We start from the raw sequence: 26851 nt of genomic DNA on the forward strand, positions 1-26851 counted from the left end.
GCTAGGCGGTTTCCTTTCCCTTTGCTCAACGACCTATTTGCTGAACTAGCCGGAGGTCAGCTTTTCAGTAAAACTGAGCCCGGTAAACCCTACCTCCAGATGAGTGTAGATCCTGAGTTTAAATGAATGAGACACAATCTTATTGAAACATATTGGATTCTTACGTGGCTCGACAGGGTAAATGCTGAGAGGACATTTTCCCTCATGGGAGTGTCTAGAACTGAACAGAATAAAGAGGCACCAATTTAAGAGTGAGATCAGGAGAAACGTCTTCTCTCAGAGGGTTGTGAGTCTTTGGAATTTGTTGTCACAGACAGCTGGCACACGCTGCTTGTGTGAGACTGACTTTGCTGCCTCAGCCAGAACTGGCAGCATTCTAAGTGCAAAAGAAGGCAAGGGGGTGTTGTGCCAGTCCCTGCGTACACAGCCCAGGTGCCGGATAATCTGCAGTGCTCCTACCTGCCTTATTATCTTTCCAGGCCAGTTCCGGTCAGCAAACATTGGTTTGTTTGTTCTACGTTTTCTCACGTGCTGTTGTCGAGTTAGTGCTGTCTCTTTGCTTTTCCCAGTGAGAATTGACTCTCTGAGTAACCTGCCTCTGACTCAGTCATTCGTGATAGCACACACGATTCTGTCGCGGCTCCGTGAATCGGAAAATGGCTGAAACTCACAGTCCTTTGCCTCGTTTTTCCGGTCAGTCACATACGTACCTATCGATTCCGCCTGCCCTTGCAGTCTGATGAAAAGCATGTGCCTTAAATACGTCCCGATGATTTTTGTCCTAGCTCACAGTGTTCTCGAAATCTCTCTTTCAAGTCATCAAAATCAAAACGACTGAACCCCGAGATAGCTTCATCCCCAGCAGCATGCAGCAACGTAGCACAGTTGACCTTCTCTTGTTTTTCTGAAATGTCGCTCGCGAGTATGAAAAGCTGGTGGGCAGCTACGGTTGCTGCGACTCCCAAATTCTGACACCATGTGGTGTGATCGGGGCCCGGCGTTGGCGGGAAGGTGCAGCACGCAGCAGGGGTCCGAGGGGATGACATTGAGAGCAAGTGTCAAGGTGCGCAAGAGACAGAGATGGCGAGAGAAGGATAGGGAGCGGGAGCTGAGCAGCCACCTTAGAACAGACGAGTTTGAATCGACTCACGCCCGGTTGGATGTGAGGTGTGAGAAATGAAGCACTTGGTACTCAAACCCATCCAGCAGACACAAAGCACCGAAAGCCTGAGTTATAAACATGAAGCTGTTTTTAGATTTATAGATGAGGGGTGCACCGTTCCCGGAGGTACTGCAATACCAGGTCGATGCGTGGAGTGGACGGAGCAAGCCCCTATTCCATCTCCCTGCTCCAAAAATCAATTTAATATATGGTCCCCAGATAAGGGACGTATCAGATATTAAACTGATAAGAACAGATACTACACTTGATCTTAGCCAAAAGGCCGAGAAGCGATAACTACAATACCGCGGACTGCCTCAAGTCCCATTTGTCCTCCATGTTTTCAATCAGCTTGATTCTGTTCAAAGACTTGTAGATCACTGCTGACAGTTTCCCTGTCGCCGTAGTCCTCCCAGGATTTCTAACGAGAGCAGCAGGTCCGTTTACAGCAGTTGCTTTTTTTCCCCTGTCAGTGAACCACTGTCTCATGGTCATGTAGAGATCGTCAGTATCTCACCAATCAAGTGGGTCAGGGCTAAGCTTACGTGACTTCTCACGTGACCAGCACAGCGTTTTTGAGGAGGCGGTAACCAACTGCAGAACTGCACGCATTGAATGATACATTCAGCCTGTCATGTCTGCATCAGCTCTCTGCACGAGCAACTTCCCCAGTCCCACTCGCCCTGCAGCAAATATTCTCTCTTCAGATAAGTATCCGACCCTCCGACCAAAGTCACCATTGAATCTGCCTCCAGCACCCTCTCTCTCAGGCAGTGCACTGCATATTCTCACCACTCGCTGAAGATGCTTGGGCCTAGGACGCTACCTCGATGAAACGTGACACGTAGAGAAGAAAGCAATAGATTCAGCCGAGCCCTCCATGTCTTTGATGTGTGTGGATGTGCCTGCAGTTAGAACATTGCACAGTACAGGCCCTTCGGCCCACGATGTCGTGCCGAGCAGTTTTCTTAATCTAAGATCAACCTAACCTACACACCCCTCAATTTACTGCCGTCCAGCGTGTGCTCGCCGAGCAGTAGCTTAAATGTCCCTGACAGTTTGTGGGAGATTAGAAATGCAGTTAGAGATGTTGTTTTTGCAGATGGGTGACGGGGTGTTGTGGGGGGAGGGGAAGGGGAACATTACACAAACGGTCGCGGGATTCTTGCAGCATACCTAAGGCTAAGATTTTAACGAATATAGAGGTTTTTGTTTAAGAAATAGTTGTAAACTAAGAAATAACTTTAAAGTGTTGTAGCTGACCACAAAAGTAGCAGTAGGGGCATTTCACAATAAGCTTATAGTATGATAAGGGGAACTGGATAAAATAGCAGACAGGCTGTAACAGACAAGGACAAGGACAGCAGGGTAGTCAGATAAGGAAAATTAGAGAAAAACGAGTGAGGTAATCGGCTTATGATAGGATGGGAAAAGGGAGGCGTGATTCCGCAACTTGCAAACTGAATAAGAATGCTTACATGTTTTGTTTTCGCGCGCTTTTGCTAGCCTGATTGCTTGAGCAAAACGCCTGTTCTTGCAAGGCCGTAAAGAATTAAATGTTCTTGTTTCCAAGGCTTTGTCTCAGGCTGAATTGTGAGTGAGTTTTGTTTCTCACAGTTGCCGAAGGGCCTGTTGTTGCGCTGCTCTGTTCGACGTTCTAAAAATCTCAGCTGTTACCAATGTGAAAAATCCCTGCCTCCCCACAAGGCAAATGATTGGAGCAGGTTCGAATTCTGACCGAAAAATCTCACTGTCAGGAAATCTCGGCTCGCTCACCTTTACGAACAGTACCTCTTACAGACTAATCCATCTTGTCTTGGAAAGTGTGAACTCCCATCCCCCAACCCACCTCGTGCAAATGAATAGCACGACGGGGCGGGGATGTGAAGATCAATTTACAGCAAATCAGCCTTTATTGGTTCGGCTCCAAACATTCCAATTCGGTCTGCTTCCTTAGAATTGCAAATCAAGATTCAAGAGTGCTAATTGCAGCGCTAACAGCAAGCTAATGGTTTGATAGTGGCTGTGCAATCAAAAAGCAAGGTCTAAAATGCAAAATAAAGCAAAACACCCAGTAAGCAAAACCTCAGCATCTGTGGGGAAAAAGCAGAATTAACGCTTTTTCGAGTCCAGTGACCCTTCTCCCGAAGGGTGCAGCGAGTTCTGTTTTCGTCTAGACATTACAACCTGCAGCACCACGCGTGGAGTCAGTGATCAACTGCACCTTCACTCTATTGGTAGCCACTGAGCACGTACATCGATGCTTGCATCAGGACGAGACGAAACCTGAACCAAACGGACGGAGGCTCCGAAGCTCTCTGCCACCCTCTCACCTTCAATGCGCACTTGGATCCATCCGGCTGCTCCGCATCAGGAAGCATCAATGGGGCGGCCTCAATCAACAGATGGGAATCAGAAAGCTTCCCCACACAGTCACACAGTACAGAAGAGGCCCTTTGGCCCTCCGAGTCCGCACTGACAAAGCTACTCTAAGTCTGCTCTAGTCCCACTTTCCAGCACTTGGTCCGTAGCCAGGAAAGGTTATGACATTTCCAGTGCTCATCCAAGTAGTTTTTCAAGGTTTTGAGGTTCCCCGCCTCGCTACCCTCCCAAGCAGTGCATTCCAGACCGCCGCCACCCTCTGGGAAACAACTGCTTTCTGTCATGACCGCAAGACCACGGAAGGTCTGACGGCCCATAAGACGTAGGAGCAGAATCGGGCCATTCGGCCCACGCTCCGCCATTCGGTCGTGGCTCACAGGTTTCTCAACCCCGATTCTCCTGCCCTCTCCCCACAACCCTTGATCCCCTTATAATCAAGAACCTCTCTATCTCTGTCTTAAATGCAACCTCATCTCAGCCTGAAGGGACGACCCTTCACCCTGAGGCTGTACTTCCAGGTCCTCGTCTCGCCTACTAGTGGGATCATCGGGTTCAATTCCCGCCTCAGGCGACTGACTGTGTGGAGTTTGCACGTTCTCCCCGTGCCTGCGTGGGTTTCCTCCGGGTGCTCCGGTTTCCTCCCACAGTCCAAAGATGTGCAGGTCAGGTGAATTGGCCATGCTAAATTGCCCGTAGTGTTAGGTAAGGGGCAAATGTAGGGGTATGGGTGGGTTGCGCTTCGGCGGGTCGGTGTGGACTTGTTGGGTCGAAGGGCCTGTTTCCACACTGTAATGTAATGTAATCTAATCTAATCTTCTTCACATCCACTCTGACCAGGCCTCCCAGTAGCCTGTAAGGTTCAGTCAGATCCCGCCTTACCTTTCGAAACACCATCGGGTATAGACCCAGAGACCTCGTGTGACAAACCCTTCAGCCCCAGGGGGAACACGCTTGTAAACCTTCTCTAGACTCCCTCCAACACCAGCGCATCCCTTCCTTTGGTACAGGGCACAAAACTGCTCCCGATATTCCACCTGTGGTCAGACCAGAGTCTGATGCAGCCTCAGCAGCACGTCTCTGCTCCTTTTTTCTCGCCCGCTTGAAATGAATGCCGACACTGCATTTGCCTTCCGAACCATCGGATGAACCTGCATGTTAATCATGAAACAACCTGGAACTAAGACTCCCAAGACCCTCAGCGCTTCAGATTTGCAAAGCCTTTCCCTCGTTCAGAAAATCGTCTACCCGATTGTTCTTGCTACCAAAGTGCAAAACCGCACACTTGGTCACTTCTTTCCCCACTCGCCCTTCATCTCCACGCCCTTCTGCAGCCTGCCCGTTTCCTCAAAACTACCTGTCCCTCTCGCTATCTTTGTGCCATCTGCAAACTCAGCAAAAATGCCCGCCGTGGCCCTCATTATCGTCGACACCCCAATAAGGTCCCTGTCACAGCCCCGTCTACAAGGTATTTGCAGAAATTCACCAAAGTTATACACGTGGCCGGAGACTTTGGCACGTCGGGTCGATAACACAGGGCCCAGCGAGCCTGTGCCGATTCCTACTCCTTGTTTGGACGTGCTACTTGTTGCCCAGACGTGGTTTCAGTCCCGCCGTTCCGCCTCCCGTTCACGTGTCTAACAAGGTGAGCCTTAAACATAGAACATAGAAGAATACAGCGCAGTACAGGCCCTTCGGCCCTCGATGTTGCGCCGATCCAAGCCCACCTAACCTACACTAGCCCACTATCCTCCATATGCCTATCCAATGCCTGCTTAAATGCCCATAATGAGGGAGAGTCCACCACTGCTACTGGCAGGGCATTCCATGAACTCACGACTCGCTGAGTAAAGAACCTACCCCTAACATCTGTCCTATACCTACCCCCCCTTAATTTAAAGCTATGCCCCCTTGGAAAAAGATTCTCACTGTCGACCCTATCTAAACCCCTAATCATCTTGTACACCTCTATCAAGTCACCCCTAAACCTTCTTTTCTCCAATGAAAACAACCCCAAGTGCCTCAGCCTTTCCTCATATGATCTTTCTACCATACCAGGCAACATCCTGGTAAACCTCCTCTGCACCCGTTCCAGTGCCTCCACATCCTTCCTATAGTATGGCGACCAAAACTGCACACAATACTCCAGATGCGGACGCACCAGAGTCTTATACAACTGCAACATGACCTCAGTACTCCGGAACTCAATTCCTCTACCAATAAAAGCCAGTACGCCATATGCCTTCTTCACCGCACTATTTACCTGGGTGGCAACTTTCAAAGATCTGTGTACATGGACACCAAGATCCCTCTGCTCATCCACACTACCAAGTATCCGTCCATTAGCCCAGTACCCCATCTTTTTATTACTCTTACCAAAGTGAATCACCTCACACTTAGCTACATTGAACGCCATTTGCCACCTTTCTGCCCAGTTCTGCAGCTTATCTATATCCCGCTGTAACCTGCCACATCCTTCCTCACTGTCTACAACTCCTCCGACTTTCGTATCATCCGCAAACTTGCTCACCCAACCTTCTAACCCCTCCTCCAGGTCATTTATAAAAATGACAAACAGCAATGGTCCCAAAACAGATCCTTGCGGAACACCGCTAGTGACGGCACTCCAAGATGAACCTTTGCCATCAACTACTACCCTCTGTCTTCTTCCAGCCAGCCAACTCCTAATCCAAACCTCCAACTCACCCTCAATGCCATACCTCCGTGTTTTTTGCAGTAGTCCACCATGAGGAACCTTATCAAACGCCTTACTAAAATCCATATACACCACATCTACCGCTTTCCCCTCGTTCACCTCCTTAGTCACCTTCTCAAAGAATTCAATAAGGTTTGTGAGGCACGACCTGCCCTTCACAAAACCATGCTGACTATCCTTGATCACATTATTCCTATCCAGATGTTCATAAATCCTATCCCGAAGAATTCTCTCTAAGATTTTGCCCACAACAGAAGTGAGACTCACCAGCCAATAGTTACTAGGGTTATCCCTACTCCCCTTCTTGAACAAGGGAACCACATTTGCTAGCCTCCAATCTTCTGGCACTACTCCTGTAGACAACGAGGACATAAAAATCAAGGCCAATGGCTCTGCAATCTCCTCCCTTGCTTCCCGGAGAATCCTAGGATAAATGCCATCAGGCCCAGGGGACTTATCTATTTTCACCCTTTCCAGAATTTCCAACACCTCTTCTCTACATACCTCAAAGCCATCCATTCTACTTAATTGTGACTCAGTACTCACATTGACAACAATGTCCTGTTCCTGATTGAATACTGACGAAAAGTATTCATTCAATGTCTCCCCAATCTCTTCAGCCTCCACACGCAACTTCCCACTACTATCCTTGACTGGACCTATTCCTACCCTAGTCATTCTTTTATTCCTGACATACCTATAGAAAGCCTTAGGGTTTTCCCTAATCCTACCAACTAAGGCCCTTTCATGTCCCCTCCTTGCTGCTCTTAGCTCTCTCTTCAGGTCCTTCCTGGCTACCGTATAACTCTCAATCGCCCCAATTGAACCTTCACGCCTCATCTTTACATAGGCCGCCCTCTTCCATTTAACAAGGGATTCCAATTCCTTATTAAACCACGGCTCCCTCACACGACCCTTTCCTCCCTGCCTGACGGGTACATACTTATCAAGGACACTCAATAGTTGCTCCTTGAACAAGCTCCACATATCAGTTACGCCCTTGTCTTGAAGCTTACTTTTCCAAGCCACACATCCTAAGTCATGCCTCACCGCATCATAATTTCCCTGCCCCCAGCTATAACTCTTGCCCTGTAGTGCACACTTATCCCTCTCCATCGCGAGAGTAAAAGTCACCGAATTGTGGTCACTGTCCCCAAAGTGCTCACCTACCTCTAATTCTAACACCTGGCCTGGTTCGTTACCCAGAACCAAATCCAGTATGGCCTCACCTCTTGTTGGCCTATCTACATATTGTGTCAGGAAACCCTCCTGCACACATTGGACAAACACTGACCCATCTAACGAACTTGAGCTATAGCTTTCCCAATCAATATCAGGAAAGTTAAAGTCCCCCATAACAACCACCCTATTACTTTCACTCTTCTCTTGAATCATCCTCGCAATCCTTTCTTCTACGTTTCTAGGACTATTAGGAGGCCTGTAAAAAATTACTAACAGGGTGAGCTCACCTTTCCTATTCCTAACCTCAGCCCAAACTACCTCAGACGGCGAGTCTTCATCCATCGTCCTTTCCACAGCTGTAATACTATCTTTGACAAGCAATGCCACACCTCCCCCTCTTTTACCCCCACCTCTGACCCTACTAAAACATTTAAACCCTGGAACCTGCAACAGCCAATCCTGTCCCTGTTCTACCCATGTCTCCGTAATAGCCACAACATCGAAGTCCCAGGTACCAACCCACGCTGCAAGTTCCTAATGTACCAACCCACGTTCCTAATGTGCCTGCTTCCAGCGCTTCGACTGGCAACGCGTTCCAGGCACCCACCATCCTCTGTGTGAAAACCTTTCCCCGCACTTTTCCCTTCTCACTTTCCCCCTCTCACCGTGAACCTGTACCCACTGACTCGCCACCCCACCCTTTCGATGCCTCTCAGTATGCTGTCGACCACTATCAGGTCGCCCCTCAGCTTCCGTCTTTGCAGTGACGACAATCCAAGTTTATTCAATCTCTCCTCACAGCAGAAGCGCTCCAGGGCAGGCAACGTGCTGGTAAACCTTCTCTGCACCCTCTCCAAAGCATCCACGTCCTTCTGGTAGTGTGCCGAACAGCATTGCGCGCGATATCCCAATTGTAGCCTAACTGGAGTTTTGTACAGCTCTTTGTACAGATCATTTATTTACACGTCACAAACAACAAAGGTCCTAGCACTGAGCCCTGCGGGACGCCACTAGTTACTGATCTCCTTTCCGAAAAATGCGCCCCGAGTCGGTTTTGTATCCAGCTAGCCGACTCACCTCAGATCCCACGAGACTCTACCTTTTGTAGCAGCCTGCCATAAGATGTGAAGCGATCCAGAAGAGATTACTGACGCAAAGGTGACTACACTTAAATGAAAGTGCTGGGAATGGCAACCGTGATGGAACTCGCAGCCAAGGAAGGTCAACACCTCACAAAATGGTGGCTGAGAGTTCACAAAATGGTGGCCCAGGGACAAGCACCAACGCAGACACAAAACTGCCACTGCTGTGGAAACACATGTCAGGCAGCAGCAAATTGCTGCTGGAAAGAAGCTGTGTGCAGAAACTGCAGCATTAAAAAAGAATATATTAAGTGGGTGCGCTCGGGGGAGAAAGTACCAATAACCTGCAGCGAAAGTACAGGAAGAAATCCTAAATGGTACAAAAAGGGCAAGAAGACAAAAGCCCAGGCGCACAAACCAATGAGGTGTTGTTGTTACAGATACTGGCGATAGCTGCCGACGCCCCGGTCGCTCCCTTACTGAACGGCAAACCGGTAAGAATGGAGGTGGACACCGGTTTCATTGATACGGCTGAGTCACGTTGCGCTGCAACCTTCAGAAACTGAGCGAGGAACACACACAGGTGCTTTCACGGTGGGAACGTTCAGTTATACGGTCAGTCTGAAGACACAGCCTGCGCGTCAACAAAGGAAATCTTAGAGCTTTATGGGCAAGAATGTGGTTGGACAGAATCAAACTCAACTGGGCCGAAGGCAATCACTTGTCAAGATTCTGAGAGTGACTGATCAAGAATTCTAAAGAAGCACGCTATTGTTTTCAATGGGATAGAGAAGCAGGACGCCGGGAGCCTTTGATAAGGTTCCACGTGGTAGGCTGTTGGAGAAAATGCAGAGGCATGGAACTGAGGGTGATTTAGCAGCTTGGCTTAGAAACTGGCTTTCTGAAAGAAGGCAGCGGGTGGTGGTTGATGGAAAATATTCAGCCTGGAGTCCGGTTACTAGTGGTGTGCCACAAGGGTCTGTTTTGGGACCACTGCTGTTTGTCATTTTTATAAATGACTTAGATGCAGGCATAACATAGGTGGATGGATTAGTAAATTTGCAGACGACGCTAAAGTCGGTGGAGTGGTGGTCAGTGTGGAAGAATGTTACAGGTTGCAGGGGGACTTGGATAAACTGCAGAATTGGGCTGAGAGGTGGCAAATGGAGTTCAATGCAGCTAAATGTGAGGTGATGCACTTTGGGAAGAATAACAGGAAGGCAGAGTACTGGGTCGATGGAAAGATTCTTGGTAGTGTGGATGTGCAGAGGGATCTTGGAGTCCCATGTACATAGATCCCTGAAAGTTGCCACCCAAGTGGATAGTGCTGTTAAGAAGGCTGTTAGGTTTCATTCGTAGAGGGATTGAGTGCCGGAGCCGCAATATCATGCTGCAACAGTTCACCTGCTGGTGTGTGCTAGGCGGTTTCCTTTCCCTTTGCTCAACGACCTATTTGCTGAACTAGCCGGAGGTCAGCTTTTCAGTAAAACTGAGCCCGGTAAACCCTACCTCCAGATGAGTGTAGATCCTGAGTTTAAATGAATGAGACACAATCTTATTGAAACATATTGGATTCTTACGTGGCTCGACAGGGTAAATGCTGAGAGGACATTTTCCCTCATGGGAGTGTCTAGAACTGAACAGAATAAAGAGGCACCAATTTAAGAGTGAGATCAGGAGAAACGTCTTCTCTCAGAGGGTTGTGAGTCTTTGGAATTTGTTGTCACAGACAACTGGCACACGCTGCTTGTGTGAGACTGACTTTGCTGCCTCAGCCAGAACTGGCAGCATTCTAAGTGCAAAAGAAGGCAAGGGGGTGTTGTGCCAGTCCCTGCGTACACAGCCCAGGTGCCGGATAATCTGCAGTGCTCCTACCTGCCTTATTATCTTTCCAGGCCAGTTCCGGTCAGCAAACATTGGTTTGTTTGTTCTACGTTTTCTCACGTGCTGTTGTCGAGTTAGTGCTGTCTCTTTGCTTTTCCCAGTGAGAATTGACTCTCTGAGTAACCTGCCTCTGACTCAGTCATTCGTGATAGCACACACGATTCTGTCGCGGCTCCGTGAATCGGAAAATGGCTGAAACTCACAGTCCTTTGCCTCGTTTTTCCGGTCAGTCACATACGTACCTATCGATTCCGCCTGCCCTTGCAGTCTGATGAAAAGCATGTGCCTTAAATACGTCCCGATGATTTTTGTCCTAGCTCACAGTGTTCTCGAAATCTCTCTTTCAAGTCATCAAAATCAAAACGACTGAACCCCGAGATAGCTTCATCCCCAGCAGCATGCAGCAACGTAGCACAGTTGACCTTCTCTTGTTTTTCTGAAATGTCGCTCGCGAGTATGAAAAGCTGGTGGGCAGCTACGGTTGCTGCGACTCCCAAATTCTGACACCATGTGGTGTGATCGGGGCCCGGCGTTGGCGGGAAGGTGCAGCACGCAGCAGGGGTCCGAGGGGATGACATTGAGAGCAAGTGTCAAGGTGCGCAAGAGACAGAGATGGCGAGAGAAGGATAGGGAGCGGGAGCTGAGCAGCCACCTTAGAACAGACGAGTTTGAATCGACTCACGCCCGGTTGGATGTGAGGTGTGAGAAATGAAGCACTTGGTACTCAAACCCATCCAGCAGACACAAAGCACCGAAAGCCTGAGTTATAAACATGAAGCTGTTTTTAGATTTATAGATGAGGGGTGCACCGTTCCCGGAGGTACTGCAATACCAGGTCGATGCGTGGAGTGGACGGAGCAAGCCCCTATTCCATCTCCCTGCTCCAAAAATCAATTTAATATATGGTCCCCAGATAAGGGACGTATCAGATATTAAACTGATAAGAACAGATACTACACTTGATCTTAGCCAAAAGGCCGAGAAGCGATAACTACAATACCGCGGACTGCCTCAAGTCCCATTTGTCCTCCATGTTTTCAATCAGCTTGATTCTGTTCAAAGACTTGTAGATCACTGCTGACAGTTTCCCTGTCGCCGTAGTCCTCCCAGGATTTCTAACGAGAGCAGCAGGTCCGTTTACAGCAGTTGCTTTTTTTCCCCTGTCAGTGAACCACTGTCTCATGGTCATGTAGAGATCGTCAGTATCTCACCAATCAAGTGGGTCAGGGCTAAGCTTACGTGACTTCTCACGTGACCAGCACAGCGTTTTTGAGGAGGCGGTAACCAACTGCAGAACTGCACGCATTGAATGATACATTCAGCCTGTCATGTCTGCATCAGCTCTCTGCACGAGCAACTTCCCCAGTCCCACTCGCCCTGCAGCAAATATTCTCTCTTCAGATAAGTATCCGACCCTCCGACCAAAGTCACCATTGAATCTGCCTCCAGCACCCTCTCTCTCAGGCAGTGCACTGCATATTCTCACCACTCGCTGAAGATGCTTGGGCCTAGGACGCTACCTCGATGAAACGTGACACGTAGAGAAGAAAGCAATAGATTCAGCCGAGCCCTCCATGTCTTTGATGTGTGTGGATGTGCCTGCAGTTAGAACATTGCACAGTACAGGCCCTTCGGCCCACGATGTCGTGCCGAGCAGTTTTCTTAATCTAAGATCAACCTAACCTACACACCCCTCAATTTACTGCCGTCCAGCGTGTGCTCGCCGAGCAGTAGCTTAAATGTCCCTGACAGTTTGTGGGAGATTAGAAATGCAGTTAGAGATGTTGTTTTTGCAGATGGGTGACGGGGTGTTGTGGGGGGAGGGGAAGGGGAACATTACACAAACGGTCGCGGGATTCTTGCAGCATACCTAAGGCTAAGATTTTAACGAATATAGAGGTTTTTGTTTAAGAAATAGTTGTAAACTAAGAAATAACTTTAAAGTGTTGTAGCTGACCACAAAAGTAGCAGTAGGGGCATTTCACAATAAGCTTATAGTATGATAAGGGGAACTGGATAAAATAGCAGACAGGCTGTAACAGACAAGGACAAGGACAGCAGGGTAGTCAGATAAGGAAAATTAGAGAAAAACGAGTGAGGTAATCGGCTTATGATAGGATGGGAAAAGGGAGGCGTGATTCCGCAACTTGCAAACTGAATAAGAATGCTTACATGTTTTGTTTTCGCGCGCTTTTGCTAGCCTGATTGCTTGAGCAAAACGCCTGTTCTTGCAAGGCCGTAAAGAATTAAATGTTCTTGTTTCCAAGGCTTTGTCTCAGGCTGAATTGTGAGTGAGTTTTGTTTCTCACAGTTGCCGAAGGGCCTGTTGTTGCGCTGCTCTGTTCGACGTTCTAAAAATCTCAGCTGTTACCAATGTGAAAAATCCCTGCCTCCCCACAAGGCAAATGATTGGAGCAGGTTCGAATTCTGACCGAAAAATCTCACTGTCAGGAAATCTCGGCTCGCTCACCTTTACGAACAGTACCTCTTACAGACTAATCCATCTTGTCTTGGAAAGTGTGAACTCCCATCCCCCAACCCACCTCGTGCAAATGAATAGCACGACGGGGCGGGGATGTGAAGATCAATTTACAGCAAATCAGCCTTTATTGGTTCGGCTCCAAACATTCCAATTCGGTCTGCTTCCTTAGAATTGCAAATCAAGATTCAAGAGTGCTAATTGCAGCGCTAACAGCAAGCTAATGGTTTGATAGTGGCTGTGCAATCAAAAAGCAAGGTCTAAAATGCAAAATAAAGCAAAACACCCAGTAAGCAAAACCTCAGCATCTGTGGGGAAAAAGCAGAATTAACGCTTTTTCGAGTCCAGTGACCCTTCTCCCGAAGGGTGCAGCGAGTTCTGTTTTCGTCTAGACATTACAACCTGCAGCACCACGCGTGGAGTCAGTGATCAACTGCACCTTCACTCTATTGGTAGCCACTGAGCACGTACATCGATGCTTGCATCAGGACGAGACGAAACCTGAACCAAACGGACGGAGGCTCCGAAGCTCTCTGCCACCCTCTCACCTTCAATGCGCACTTGGATCCATCCGGCTGCTCCGCATCAGGAAGCATCAATGGGGCGGCCTCAATCAACAGATGGGAATCAGAAAGCTTCCCCACACAGTCACACAGTACAGAAGAGGCCCTTTGGCCCTCCGAGTCCGCACTGACAAAGCTACTCTAAGTCTGCTCTAGTCCCACTTTCCAGCACTTGGTCCGTAGCCAGGAAAGGTTATGACATTTCCAGTGCTCATCCAAGTAGTTTTTCAAGGTTTTGAGGTTCCCCGCCTCGCTACCCTCCCAAGCAGTGCATTCCAGACCGCCGCCACCCTCTGGGAAACAACTGCTTTCTGTCATGACCGCAAGACCACGGAAGGTCTGACGGCCCATAAGACGTAGGAGCAGAATCGGGCCATTCGGCCCACGCTCCGCCATTCGGTCGTGGCTCACAGGTTTCTCAACCCCGATTCTCCTGCCCTCTCCCCACAACCCTTGATCCCCTTATAATCAAGAACCTCTCTATCTCTGTCTTAAATGCAACCTCATCTCAGCCTGAAGGGACGACCCTTCACCCTGAGGCTGTACTTCCAGGTCCTCGTCTCGCCTACTAGTGGGATCATCGGGTTCAATTCCCGCCTCAGGCGACTGACTGTGTGGAGTTTGCACGTTCTCCCCGTGCCTGCGTGGGTTTCCTCCGGGTGCTCCGGTTTCCTCCCACAGTCCAAAGATGTGCAGGTCAGGTGAATTGGCCATGCTAAATTGCCCGTAGTGTTAGGTAAGGGGCAAATGTAGGGGTATGGGTGGGTTGCGCTTCGGCGGGTCGGTGTGGACTTGTTGGGTCGAAGGGCCTGTTTCCACACTGTAATGTAATGTAATCTAATCTAATCTTCTTCACATCCACTCTGACCAGGCCTCCCAGTAGCCTGTAAGGTTCAGTCAGATCCCGCCTTACCTTTCGAAACACCATCGGGTATAGACCCAGAGACCTCGTGTGACAAACCCTTCAGCCCCAGGGGGAACACGCTTGTAAACCTTCTCTAGACTCCCTCCAACACCAGCGCATCCCTTCCTTTGGTACAGGGCACAAAACTGCTCCCGATATTCCACCTGTGGTCAGACCAGAGTCTGATGCAGCCTCAGCAGCACGTCTCTGCTCCTTTTTTCTCGCCCGCTTGAAATGAATGCCGACACTGCATTTGCCTTCCGAACCATCGGATGAACCTGCATGTTAATCATGAAACAACCTGGAACTAAGACTCCCAAGACCCTCAGCGCTTCAGATTTGCAAAGCCTTTCCCTCGTTCAGAAAATCGTCTACCCGATTGTTCTTGCTACCAAAGTGCAAAACCGCACACTTGGTCACTTCTTTCCCCACTCGCCCTTCATCTCCACGCCCTTCTGCAGCCTGCCCGTTTCCTCAAAACTACCTGTCCCTCTCGCTATCTTTGTGCCATCTGCAAACTCAGCAAAAATGCCCGCCGTGGCCCTCATTATCGTCGACACCCCAATAAGGTCCCTGTCACAGCCCCGTCTACAAGGTATTTGCAGAAATTCACCAAAGTTATACACGTGGCCGGAGACTTTGGCACGTCGGGTCGATAACACAGGGCCCAGCGAGCCTGTGCCGATTCCTACTCCTTGTTTGGACGTGCTACTTGTTGCCCAGACGTGGTTTCAGTCCCGCCGTTCCGCCTCCCGTTCACGTGTCTAACAAGGTGAGCCTTAAACATAGAACATAGAAGAATACAGCGCAGTACAGGCCCTTCGGCCCTCGATGTTGCGCCGATCCAAGCCCACCTAACCTACACTAGCCCACTATCCTCCATATGCCTATCCAATGCCTGCTTAAATGCCCATAATGAGGGAGAGTCCACCACTGCTACTGGCAGGGCATTCCATGAACTCACGACTCGCTGAGTAAAGAACCTACCCCTAACATCTGTCCTATACCTACCCCCCCTTAATTTAAAGCTATGCCCCCTTGGAAAAAGATTCTCACTGTCGACCCTATCTAAACCCCTAATCATCTTGTACACCTCTATCAAGTCACCCCTAAACCTTCTTTTCTCCAATGAAAACAACCCCAAGTGCCTCAGCCTTTCCTCATATGATCTTTCTACCATACCAGGCAACATCCTGGTAAACCTCCTCTGCACCCGTTCCAGTGCCTCCACATCCTTCCTATAGTATGGCGACCAAAACTGCACACAATACTCCAGATGCGGACGCACCAGAGTCTTATACAACTGCAACATGACCTCAGTACTCCGGAACTCAATTCCTCTACCAATAAAAGCCAGTACGCCATATGCCTTCTTCACCGCACTATTTACCTGGGTGGCAACTTTCAAAGATCTGTGTACATGGACACCAAGATCCCTCTGCTCATCCACACTACCAAGTATCCGTCCATTAGCCCAGTACCCCATCTTTTTATTACTCTTACCAAAGTGAATCACCTCACACTTAGCTACATTGAACGCCATTTGCCACCTTTCTGCCCAGTTCTGCAGCTTATCTATATCCCGCTGTAACCTGCCACATCCTTCCTCACTGTCTACAACTCCTCCGACTTTCGTATCATCCGCAAACTTGCTCACCCAACCTTCTAACCCCTCCTCCAGGTCATTTATAAAAATGACAAACAGCAATGGTCCCAAAACAGATCCTTGCGGAACACCGCTAGTGACGGCACTCCAAGATGAACCTTTGCCATCAACTACTACCCTCTGTCTTCTTCCAGCCAGCCAACTCCTAATCCAAACCTCCAACTCACCCTCAATGCCATACCTCCGTGTTTTTTGCAGTAGTCCACCATGAGGAACCTTATCAAACGCCTTACTAAAATCCATATACACCACATCTACCGCTTTCCCCTCGTTCACCTCCTTAGTCACCTTCTCAAAGAATTCAATAAGGTTTGTGAGGCACGACCTGCCCTTCACAAAACCATGCTGACTATCCTTGATCACATTATTCCTATCCAGATGTTTATAAATCCTATCCCGAAGAATTCTCTCTAAGATTTTGCCCACAACAGAAGTGAGACTCACCAGCCAATAGTTACTAGGGTTATCCCTACTCCCCTTCTTGAACAAGGGAACCACATTTGCTAGCCTCCAATCTTCTGGCACTACTCCTGTAGACAACGAGGACATAAAAATCAAGGCCAATGGCTCTGCAATCTCCTCCCTTGCTTCCCGGAGAATCCTAGGATAAATGCCATCAGGCCCAGGGGACCTATCTATTTTCACCCTTTCCAGAATTTCCAACACCTCTTCTCTACATACCTCAAAGCCATCCATTCTACTTAATTGTGACTCAGTACTCACATTGACAACAATGTCCTGTTCCTGATTGAATACTGACGAAAAGTATTCATTCAATGTCTCCCCAATCTCTTCAGCCTCCACACGCAACTTCCCACTACTATCCTTGACTGGACCTATTCCTACCCTAGTCATTCTTTTATTCCTGACATACCTATAGAAAGCCTTAGGGTTTTCCCTAATCCTACCAACTAAGGCCCTTTCATGTCCCCTCCTTGCTGCTCTTAGCTCTCTCTTCAGGTCCTTCCTGGCTACCGTATAACTCTCAATCGCCCCAATTGAACCTTCACGCCTCATCTTTACATAGGCCGCCCTCTTCCATTTAACAAGGGATTCCAATTCCTTATTAAACCACGGCTCCCTCACACGACCCTTTCCTCCCTGCCTGACGGGTACATACTTATCAAGGACACTCAATAGTTGCTCCTTGAACAAGCTCCACATATCAGTTACGCCCTTGTCTTGAAGCTTACTTTTCCAAGCCACACATCCTAAGTCATGCCTCACCGCATCATAATTTCCCTGCCCCCAGCTATAACTCTTGCCCTGTAGTGCACACTTATCCCTCTCCATCGCGAGAGTAAAAGTCACCGAATTGTGGTCACTGTCCCCAAAGTGCTCACCTACCTCTAATTCTAACACCTGGCCTGGTTCGTTACCCAGAACCAAATCCAGTATGGCCTCACCTCTTGTTGGCCTATCTACATATTGTGTCAGGAAACCCTCCTGCACACATTGGACAAACACTGACCCATCTAACGAACTTGAGCTATAGCTTTCCCAATCAATATCAGGAAAGTTAAAGTCCCCCATAACAACCACCCTATTACTTTCACTCTTCTCTTGAATCATCCTCGCAATCCTTTCTTCTACGTTTCTAGGACTATTAGGAGGCCTGTAAAAAATTACTAACAGGGTGAGCTCACCTTTCCTATTCCTAACCTCAGCCCAAACTACCTCAGACGGCGAGTCTTCATCCATCGTCCTTTCCACAGCTGTAATACTATCTTTGACAAGCAATGCCACACCTCCCCCTCTTTTACCCCCACCTCTGACCCTACTAAAACATTTAAACCCTGGAACCTGCAACAGCCAATCCTGTCCCTGTTCTACCCATGTCTCCGTAATAGCCACAACATCGAAGTCCCAGGTACCAACCCACGCTGCAAGTTCCTAATGTACCAACCCACGTTCCTAATGTGCCTGCTTCCAGCGCTTCGACTGGCAACGCGTTCCAGGCACCCACCATCCTCTGTGTGAAAACCTTTCCCCGCACTTTTCCCTTCTCACTTTCCCCCTCTCACCGTGAACCTGTACCCACTGACTCGCCACCCCACCCTTTCGATGCCTCTCAGTATGCTGTCGACCACTATCAGGTCGCCCCTCAGCTTCCGTCTTTGCAGTGACGACAATCCAAGTTTATTCAATCTCTCCTCACAGCAGAAGCGCTCCAGGGCAGGCAACGTGCTGGTAAACCTTCTCTGCACCCTCTCCAAAGCATCCACGTCCTTCTGGTAGTGTGCCGAACAGCATTGCGCGCGATATCCCAATTGTAGCCTAACTGGAGTTTTGTACAGCTCTTTGTACAGATCATTTATTTACACGTCACAAACAACAAAGGTCCTAGCACTGAGCCCTGCGGGACGCCACTAGTTACTGATCTCCTTTCCGAAAAATGCGCCCCGAGTCGGTTTTGTATCCAGCTAGCCGACTCACCTCAGATCCCACGAGACTCTACCTTTTGTAGCAGCCTGCCGTAAGATGTGAAGCGATCCAGAAGAGATTACTGACGCAAAGGTGACTACACTTAAATGAAAGTGCTGGGAATGGCAACCGTGATGGAACTCGCAGCCAAGGAAGGTCAACACCTCACAAAATGGTGGCTGAGAGTTCACAAAATGGTGGCCCAGGGACAAGCACCAACGCAGACACAAAACTGCCACTGCTGTGGAAACACATGTCAGGCAGCAGCAAATTGCTGCTGGAAAGAAGCTGTGTGCAGAAACTGCAGCATTAAAAAAGAATATATTAAGTGGGTGCGCTCGGGGGAGAAAGTACCAATAACCTGCAGCGAAAGTACAGGAAGAAATCCTAAATGGTACAAAAAGGGCAAGAAGACAAAAGCCCAGGCGCACAAACCAATGAGGTGTTGTTGTTACAGATACTGGCGATAGCTGCCGACGCCCCGGTCGCTCCCTTACTGAACGGCAAACCGGTAAGAATGGAGGTGGACACCGGTTTCATTGATACGGCTGAGTCACGTTGCGCTGCAACCTTCAGAAACTGAGCGAGGAACACACACAGGTGCTTTCACGGTGGGAACGTTCAGTTATACGGTCAGTCTGAAGACACAGCCTGCGCGTCAACAAAGGAAATCTTAGAGCTTTATGGGCAAGAATGTGGTTGGACAGAATCAAACTCAACTGGGCCGAAGGCAATCACTTGTCAAGATTCTGAGAGTGACTGATCAAGAATTCTAAAGAAGCACGCTATTGTTTTCAATGGGATAGAGAAGCAGGACGCCGGGAGCCTTTGATAAGGTTCCACGTGGTAGGCTGTTGGAGAAAATGCAGAGGCATGGAACTGAGGGTGATTTAGCAGCTTGGCTTAGAAACTGGCTTTCTGAAAGAAGGCAGCGGGTGGTGGTTGATGGAAAATATTCAGCCTGGAGTCCGGTTACTAGTGGTGTGCCACAAGGGTCTGTTTTGGGACCACTGCTGTTTGTCATTTTTATAAATGACTTAGATGCAGGCATAACATAGGTGGATGGATTAGTAAATTTGCAGACGACGCTAAAGTCGGTGGAGTGGTGGTCAGTGTGGAAGAATGTTACAGGTTGCAGGGGGACTTGGATAAACTGCAGAATTGGGCTGAGAGGTGGCAAATGGAGTTCAATGCAGCTAAATGTGAGGTGATGCACTTTGGGAAGAATAACAGGAAGGCAGAGTACTGGGTCGATGGAAAGATTCTTGGTAGTGTGGATGTGCAGAGGGATCTTGGAGTCCCATGTACATAGATCCCTGAAAGTTGCCACCCAAGTGGATAGTGCTGTTAAGAAGGCTGTTAGGTTTCATTCGTAGAGGGATTGAGTGCCGGAGCCGCAATATCATGCTGCAACAGTTCACCTGCTGGTGTGTGCTAGGCGGTTTCCTTTCCCTTTGCTCAACGACCTATTTGCTGAACTAGCCGGAGGTCAGCTTTTCAGTAAAACTGAGCCCGGTAAACCCTACCTCCAGATGAGTGTAGATCCTGAGTTTAAATGAATGAGACACAATCTTATTGAAACATATTGGATTCTTACGTGGCTCGACAGGGTAAATGCTGAGAGGACATTTTCCCTCATGGGAGTGTCTAGAACTGAACAGAATAAAGAGGCACCAATTTAAGAGTGAGATCAGGAGAAACGTCTTCTCTCAGAGGGTTGTGAGTCTTTGGAATTTGTTGTCACAGACAGCTGGCACACGCTGCTTGTGTGAGACTGACTTTGCTGCCTCAGCCAGAACTGGCAGCATTCTAAGTGCAAAAGAAGGCAAGGGGGTGTTGTGCCAGTCCCTGCGTACACAGCCCAGGTGCCGGATAATCTGCAGTGCTCCTACCTGCCTTATTATCTTTCCAGGCCAGTTCCGGTCAGCAAACATTGGTTTGTTTGTTCTACGTTTTCTCACGTGCTGTTGTCGAGTTAGTGCTGTCTCTTTGCTTTTCCCAGTGAGAATTGACTCTCTGAGTAACCTGCCTCTGACTCAGTCATTCGTGATAGCACACACGATTCTGTCGCGGCTCCGTGAATCGGAAAATGGCTGAAACTCACAGTCCTTTGCCTCGTTTTTCCGGTCAGTCACATACGTACCTATCGATTCCGCCTGCCCTTGCAGTCTGATGAAAAGCATGTGCCTTAAATACGTCCCGATGATTTTTGTCCTAGCTCACAGTGTTCTCGAAATCTCTCTTTCAAGTCATCAAAATCAAAACGACTGAACCCCGAGATAGCTTCATCCCCAGCAGCATGCAGCAACGTAGCACAGTTGACCTTCTCTTGTTTTTCTGAAATGTCGCTCGCGAGTATGAAAAGCTGGTGGGCAGCTACGGTTGCTGCGACTCCCAAATTCTGACACCATGTGGTGTGATCGGGGCCCGGCGTTGGCGGGAAGGTGCAGCACGCAGCAGGGGTCCGAGGGGATGACATTGAGAGCAAGTGTCAAGGTGCGCAAGAGACAGAGATGGCGAGAGAAGGATAGGGAGCGGGAGCTGAGCAGCCACCTTAGAACAGACGAGTTTGAATCGACTCACGCCCGGTTGGATGTGAGGTGTGAGAAATGAAGCACTTGGTACTCAAACCCATCCAGCAGACACAAAGCACCGAAAGCCTGAGTTATAAACATGAAGCTGTTTTTAGATTTATAGATGAGGGGTGCACCGTTCCCGGAGGTACTGCAATACCAGGTCGATGCGTGGAGTGGACGGAGCAAGCCCCTATTCCATCTCCCTGCTCCAAAAATCAATTTAATATATGGTCCCCAGATAAGGGACGTATCAGATATTAAACTGATAAGAACAGATTTTTTTTTTTTTTTTTATTTCAAAATATACTTTATTCATATAAATAAATCTTTGGTACTTGTACAATTTGTCATATCGTTCATAAATATATACATTCCATGTCGTAAAGAACAGATTGAATTACTCAAATTTACAGTTATCCTATTTACAGTTCCCTTCATTAACCATCCAGTCTCTTATTATTTAGCTGTGGCTTCAGCGGAACCCACCTACTGAGTGGGTGCCCTGTTATATGAGAGCAAAGGAAAAACTTCTTTAACCCCCAGTTTATGGGGTTACCATTGTCCATTTGACTGTCCTGTCTCTGGGGTAGCTATCTGCATCCCCATGGTGTGCACAAACTGCTGGACCTTCGCTGGGCTGAGGTAGCTATCCAGGCCCTCACTGGGGTCATTTACCTGCTCTGGTGTCATTGAGCCAAGGCAAGGGTCCGCACCGTCCAGTTCTGTGTCTGACAATGGGACTGTCAGAGGATCGCAGCTCTCAGTTACCTGTAGTTGTGGGACAGTGGGTACCCCCTGGTTCTCACTGGGTGGAGGGTGGACTTCAGGGGGTCCGTTGTTTCCTGGTTGGGAGGAAATGCCCTCCTCTTTATCTACGGCACTCTGTCTCTTCTTCTGGTGGTGATGATGTTCTTTGTGCCCGTCTTCCCCATCCGAAGAGCTGGCCGTCCCTCCCTCGTGCAGCTGTCTTTTCCCCCTTTGCTCGAAGGCTTTGTGGGCGTGGCCGGATTTTCTCTTCCTGTTTATAACAGGTATCCACTCCTCTGCCTGCTCGATTAGCTCCTCCTCCATTGCTTCCATCTGCCCAGCGAGAGCTAGGATCAGCTGCTGTGTCTCTCCGCTGGCTGCCACCTCCTCTACTCCAGCCTGTTCTTCTTTCTGGGTGCCACCAGACTCTGTTTCCCTGCTGTCTAGGTGGACGTTACTGGTCTTTGGGGGTCCACGGCTCGCCTTGCCACCTCCAGCCATCTGTGCGTAAGTGGGGCCCCCCCGTCTTGGGCAGGTCTTGTACACGTGGCCCACCTCTCCGCACAGGTTGCAGCTCTTTTCTTCCTGACAGTCCTTAGTCAGGTGACCCTCCTGTTTGCAGTTCCTGCAGATGGTCACTTTGCAATCCGCCAGCACATGTCCCGACTTCCCGCAGGCTCGGCACACTTTTGGCTGCCCTGCATATGTCAGGTAGCCTCTGTTCCCTCCAATTGCGAAGCTCGAGGGTGGGTGAAGAATGTTCCCATTGCCATCGACCCTCAGAGTCACTCTGACCTGTCGCTTACTGGTCCAGATCCCAAAGGGGTCGATCACGTCGGTGGCTTCTCCCTCAACTTGGACGTACCTTCCCAGGAAAGTCAGGACATCAGCCGCTGGAACATAGGGGTTGTACATATGGATTGTAACCACCCGGCTCCTCTGTGCAGGAAGCACACACAATGGGGTTGCCGACAAGATGGAGAACAGCGGCTCCCCTTCCTTCTCCTTGAAGACCTTCAGGAGCTGTTCGCACTGCTTCACGCTCCTGAAGGTCACATCAAAGTAGCCTGCCCCAGGGAAATCCTGCAGGCAGTACACGTCTGCTGCAGCGAACCCACAGCATCCTAGCAATACCTTCTTAATAAACAGGATGCGATCCACCGGTGTACGGCCCTCCACCTGCTTGACAGACACCCGGACGGTGTTTCGAACCCCCTGCCCAGGGCTGCGCGCAGCTGTTGAGGCCATAGCTCGGAGGTTGGCTGGTCCCTGAATTGGCGTTAGGCCGAAGCCAGCATGAAGATCCACCAATAGCAGGTCAGCACAACCAAACAATCCTCCAACGTCCAATCACGATCCAGCGATGATCTCCACTAGCTCTGATGACTCGCAACTCGACCCCCGTCCTGATAAGAACAGACACTTGATCTTAGCCAAAAGGCCGAGAAGCGATAACTACAATACCGCGGACTGCCTCAAGTCCCATTTGTCCTCCATGTTTTCAATCAGCTTGATTCTGTTCAAAGACTTGTAGATCACTGCTGACAGTTTCCCTGTCGCCGTAGTCCTCCCAGGATTTCTAACGAGAGCAGCAGGTCCGTTTACAGCAGTTGCTTTTTTTCCCCTGTCAGTGAACCACTGTCTCATGGTCATGTAGAGATCGTCAGTATCTCACCAATCAAGTGGGTCAGGGCTAAGCTTACGTGACTTCTCACGTGACCAGCACAGCGTTTTTGAGGAGGCGGTAACCAACTGCAGAACTGCACGCATTGAATGATACATTCAGCCTGTCATGTCTGCATCAGCTCTCTGCACGAGCAACTTCCCCAGTCCCACTCGCCCTGCAGCAAATATTCTCTCTTCAGATAAGTATCCGACCCTCCGACCAAAGTCACCATTGAATCTGCCTCCAGCACCCTCTCTCTCAGGCAGTGCACTGCATATTCTCACCACTCGCTGAAGATGCTTGGGCCTAGGACGCTACCTCGATGAAACGTGACACGTAGAGAAGAAAGCAATAGATTCAGCCGAGCCCTCCATGTCTTTGATGTGTGTGGATGTGCCTGCAGTTAGAACATTGCACAGTACAGGCCCTTCGGCCCACGATGTCGTGCCGAGCAGTTTTCTTAATCTAAGATCAACCTAACCTACACACCCCTCAATTTACTGCCGTCCAGCGTGTGCTCGCCGAGCAGTAGCTTAAATGTCCCTGACAGTTTGTGGGAGATTAGAAATGCAGTTAGAGATGTTGTTTTTGCAGATGGGTGACGGGGTGTTGTGGGGGGAGGGGAAGGGGAACATTACACAAACGGTCGCGGGATTCTTGCAGCATACCTAAGGCTAAGATTTTAACGAATATAGAGGTTTTTGTTTAAGAAATAGTTGTAAACTAAGAAATAACTTTAAAGTGTTGTAGCTGACCACAAAAGTAGCAGTAGGGGCATTTCACAATAAGCTTATAGTATGATAAGGGGAACTGGATAAAATAGCAGACAGGCTGTAACAGACAAGGACAAGGACAGCAGGGTAGTCAGATAAGGAAAATTAGAGAAAAACGAGTGAGGTAATCGGCTTATGATAGGATGGGAAAAGGGAGGCGTGATTCCGCAACTTGCAAACTGAATAAGAATGCTTACATGTTTTGTTTTCGCGCGCTTTTGCTAGCCTGATTGCTTGAGCAAAACGCCTGTTCTTGCAAGGCCGTAAAGAATTAAATGTTCTTGTTTCCAAGGCTTTGTCTCAGGCTGAATTGTGAGTGAGTTTTGTTTCTCACAGTTGCCGAAGGGCCTGTTGTTGCGCTGCTCTGTTCGACGTTCTAAAAATCTCAGCTGTTACCAATGTGAAAAATCCCTGCCTCCCCACAAGGCAAATGATTGGAGCAGGTTCGAATTCTGACCGAAAAATCTCACTGTCAGGAAATCTCGGCTCGCTCACCTTTACGAACAGTACCTCTTACAGACTAATCCATCTTGTCTTGGAAAGTGTGAACTCCCATCCCCCAACCCACCTCGTGCAAATGAATAGCACGACGGGGCGGGGATGTGAAGATCAATTTACAGCAAATCAGCCTTTATTGGTTCGGCTCCAAACATTCCAATTCGGTCTGCTTCCTTAGAATTGCAAATCAAGATTCAAGAGTGCTAATTGCAGCGCTAACAGCAAGCTAATGGTTTGATAGTGGCTGTGCAATCAAAAAGCAAGGTCTAAAATGCAAAATAAAGCAAAACACCCAGTAAGCAAAACCTCAGCATCTGTGGGGAAAAAGCAGAATTAACGCTTTTTCGAGTCCAGTGACCCTTCTCCCGAAGGGTGCAGCGAGTTCTGTTTTCGTCTAGACATTACAACCTGCAGCACCACGCGTGGAGTCAGTGATCAACTGCACCTTCACTCTATTGGTAGCCACTGAGCACGTACATCGATGCTTGCATCAGGACGAGACGAAACCTGAACCAAACGGACGGAGGCTCCGAAGCTCTCTGCCACCCTCTCACCTTCAATGCGCACTTGGATCCATCCGGCTGCTCCGCATCAGGAAGCATCAATGGGGCGGCCTCAATCAACAGATGGGAATCAGAAAGCTTCCCCACACAGTCACACAGTACAGAAGAGGCCCTTTGGCCCTCCGAGTCCGCACTGACAAAGCTACTCTAAGTCTGCTCTAGTCCCACTTTCCAGCACTTGGTCCGTAGCCAGGAAAGGTTATGACATTTCCAGTGCTCATCCAAGTAGTTTTTCAAGGTTTTGAGGTTCCCCGCCTCGCTACCCTCCCAAGCAGTGCATTCCAGACCGCCGCCACCCTCTGGGAAACAACTGCTTTCTGTCATGACCGCAAGACCACGGAAGGTCTGACGGCCCATAAGACGTAGGAGCAGAATCGGGCCATTCGGCCCACGCTCCGCCATTCGGTCGTGGCTCACAGGTTTCTCAACCCCGATTCTCCTGCCCTCTCCCCACAACCCTTGATCCCCTTATAATCAAGAACCTCTCTATCTCTGTCTTAAATGCAACCTCATCTCAGCCTGAAGGGACGACCCTTCACCCTGAGGCTGTACTTCCAGGTCCTCGTCTCGCCTACTAGTGGGATCATCGGGTTCAATTCCCGCCTCAGGCGACTGACTGTGTGGAGTTTGCACGTTCTCCCCGTGCCTGCGTGGGTTTCCTCCGGGTGCTCCGGTTTCCTCCCACAGTCCAAAGATGTGCAGGTCAGGTGAATTGGCCATGCTAAATTGCCCGTAGTGTTAGGTAAGGGGCAAATGTAGGGGTATGGGTGGGTTGCGCTTCGGCGGGTCGGTGTGGACTTGTTGGGTCGAAGGGCCTGTTTCCACACTGTAATGTAATGTAATCTAATCTAATCTTCTTCACATCCACTCTGACCAGGCCTCCCAGTAGCCTGTAAGGTTCAGTCAGATCCCGCCTTACCTTTCGAAACACCATCGGGTATAGACCCAGAGACCTCGTGTGACAAACCCTTCAGCCCCAGGGGGAACACGCTTGTAAACCTTCTCTAGACTCCCTCCAACACCAGCGCATCCCTTCCTTTGGTACAGGGCACAAAACTGCTCCCGATATTCCACCTGTGGTCAGACCAGAGTCTGATGCAGCCTCAGCAGCACGTCTCTGCTCCTTTTTTCTCGCCCGCTTGAAATGAATGCCGACACTGCATTTGCCTTCCGAACCATCGGATGAACCTGCATGTTAATCATGAAACAACCTGGAACTAAGACTCCCAAGACCCTCAGCGCTTCAGATTTGCAAAGCCTTTCCCTCGTTCAGAAAATCGTCTACCCGATTGTTCTTGCTACCAAAGTGCAAAACCGCACACTTGGTCACTTCTTTCCCCACTCGCCCTTCATCTCCACGCCCTTCTGCAGCCTGCCCGTTTCCTCAAAACTACCTGTCCCTCTCGCTATCTTTGTGCCATCTGCAAACTCAGCAAAAATGCCCGCCGTGGCCCTCATTATCGTCGACACCCCAATAAGGTCCCTGTCACAGCCCCGTCTACAAGGTATTTGCAGAAATTCACCAAAGTTATACACGTGGCCGGAGACTTTGGCACGTCGGGTCGATAACACAGGGCCCAGCGAGCC

At 49.3% G+C, this 26851-nt stretch overlaps 1 protein-coding gene and 3 non-coding genes across 4 annotated transcripts in view; all 4 read right to left on the reverse strand.

The window, feature by feature from the left end:
• The window catches only part of LOC148150048 (microtubule-actin cross-linking factor 1, isoforms 6/7-like), a 374112-nt gene that overhangs the window by 341421 nt on the left and 5840 nt on the right, over positions 1-26851 (reverse strand). The window lies entirely within an intron of this gene.
• On the reverse strand, positions 1267-1457 carry LOC148150060 (U2 spliceosomal RNA). Its single transcript, XR_015757315.1, has one exon. It is a non-coding gene; the product is annotated as a U2 spliceosomal RNA (small nuclear RNA).
• On the reverse strand, positions 11204-11394 carry LOC148150061 (U2 spliceosomal RNA). Its single transcript, XR_015757316.1, has one exon. It is a non-coding gene; the product is annotated as a U2 spliceosomal RNA (small nuclear RNA).
• Positions 21141-21322, reverse strand: LOC148150062 (U2 spliceosomal RNA). Its single transcript, XR_015757317.1, has one exon. It is a non-coding gene; the product is annotated as a U2 spliceosomal RNA (small nuclear RNA).

Source organism: Chiloscyllium plagiosum, unplaced genomic scaffold (assembly GCF_037043375.1).
Source record: "Chiloscyllium plagiosum isolate Xiang-an unplaced genomic scaffold, Cpla_swu_hap1 HiC_scaffold_5, whole genome shotgun sequence".
NCBI classification, from domain to species: Eukaryota; Metazoa; Chordata; class Chondrichthyes; order Orectolobiformes; family Hemiscylliidae; genus Chiloscyllium; species Chiloscyllium plagiosum.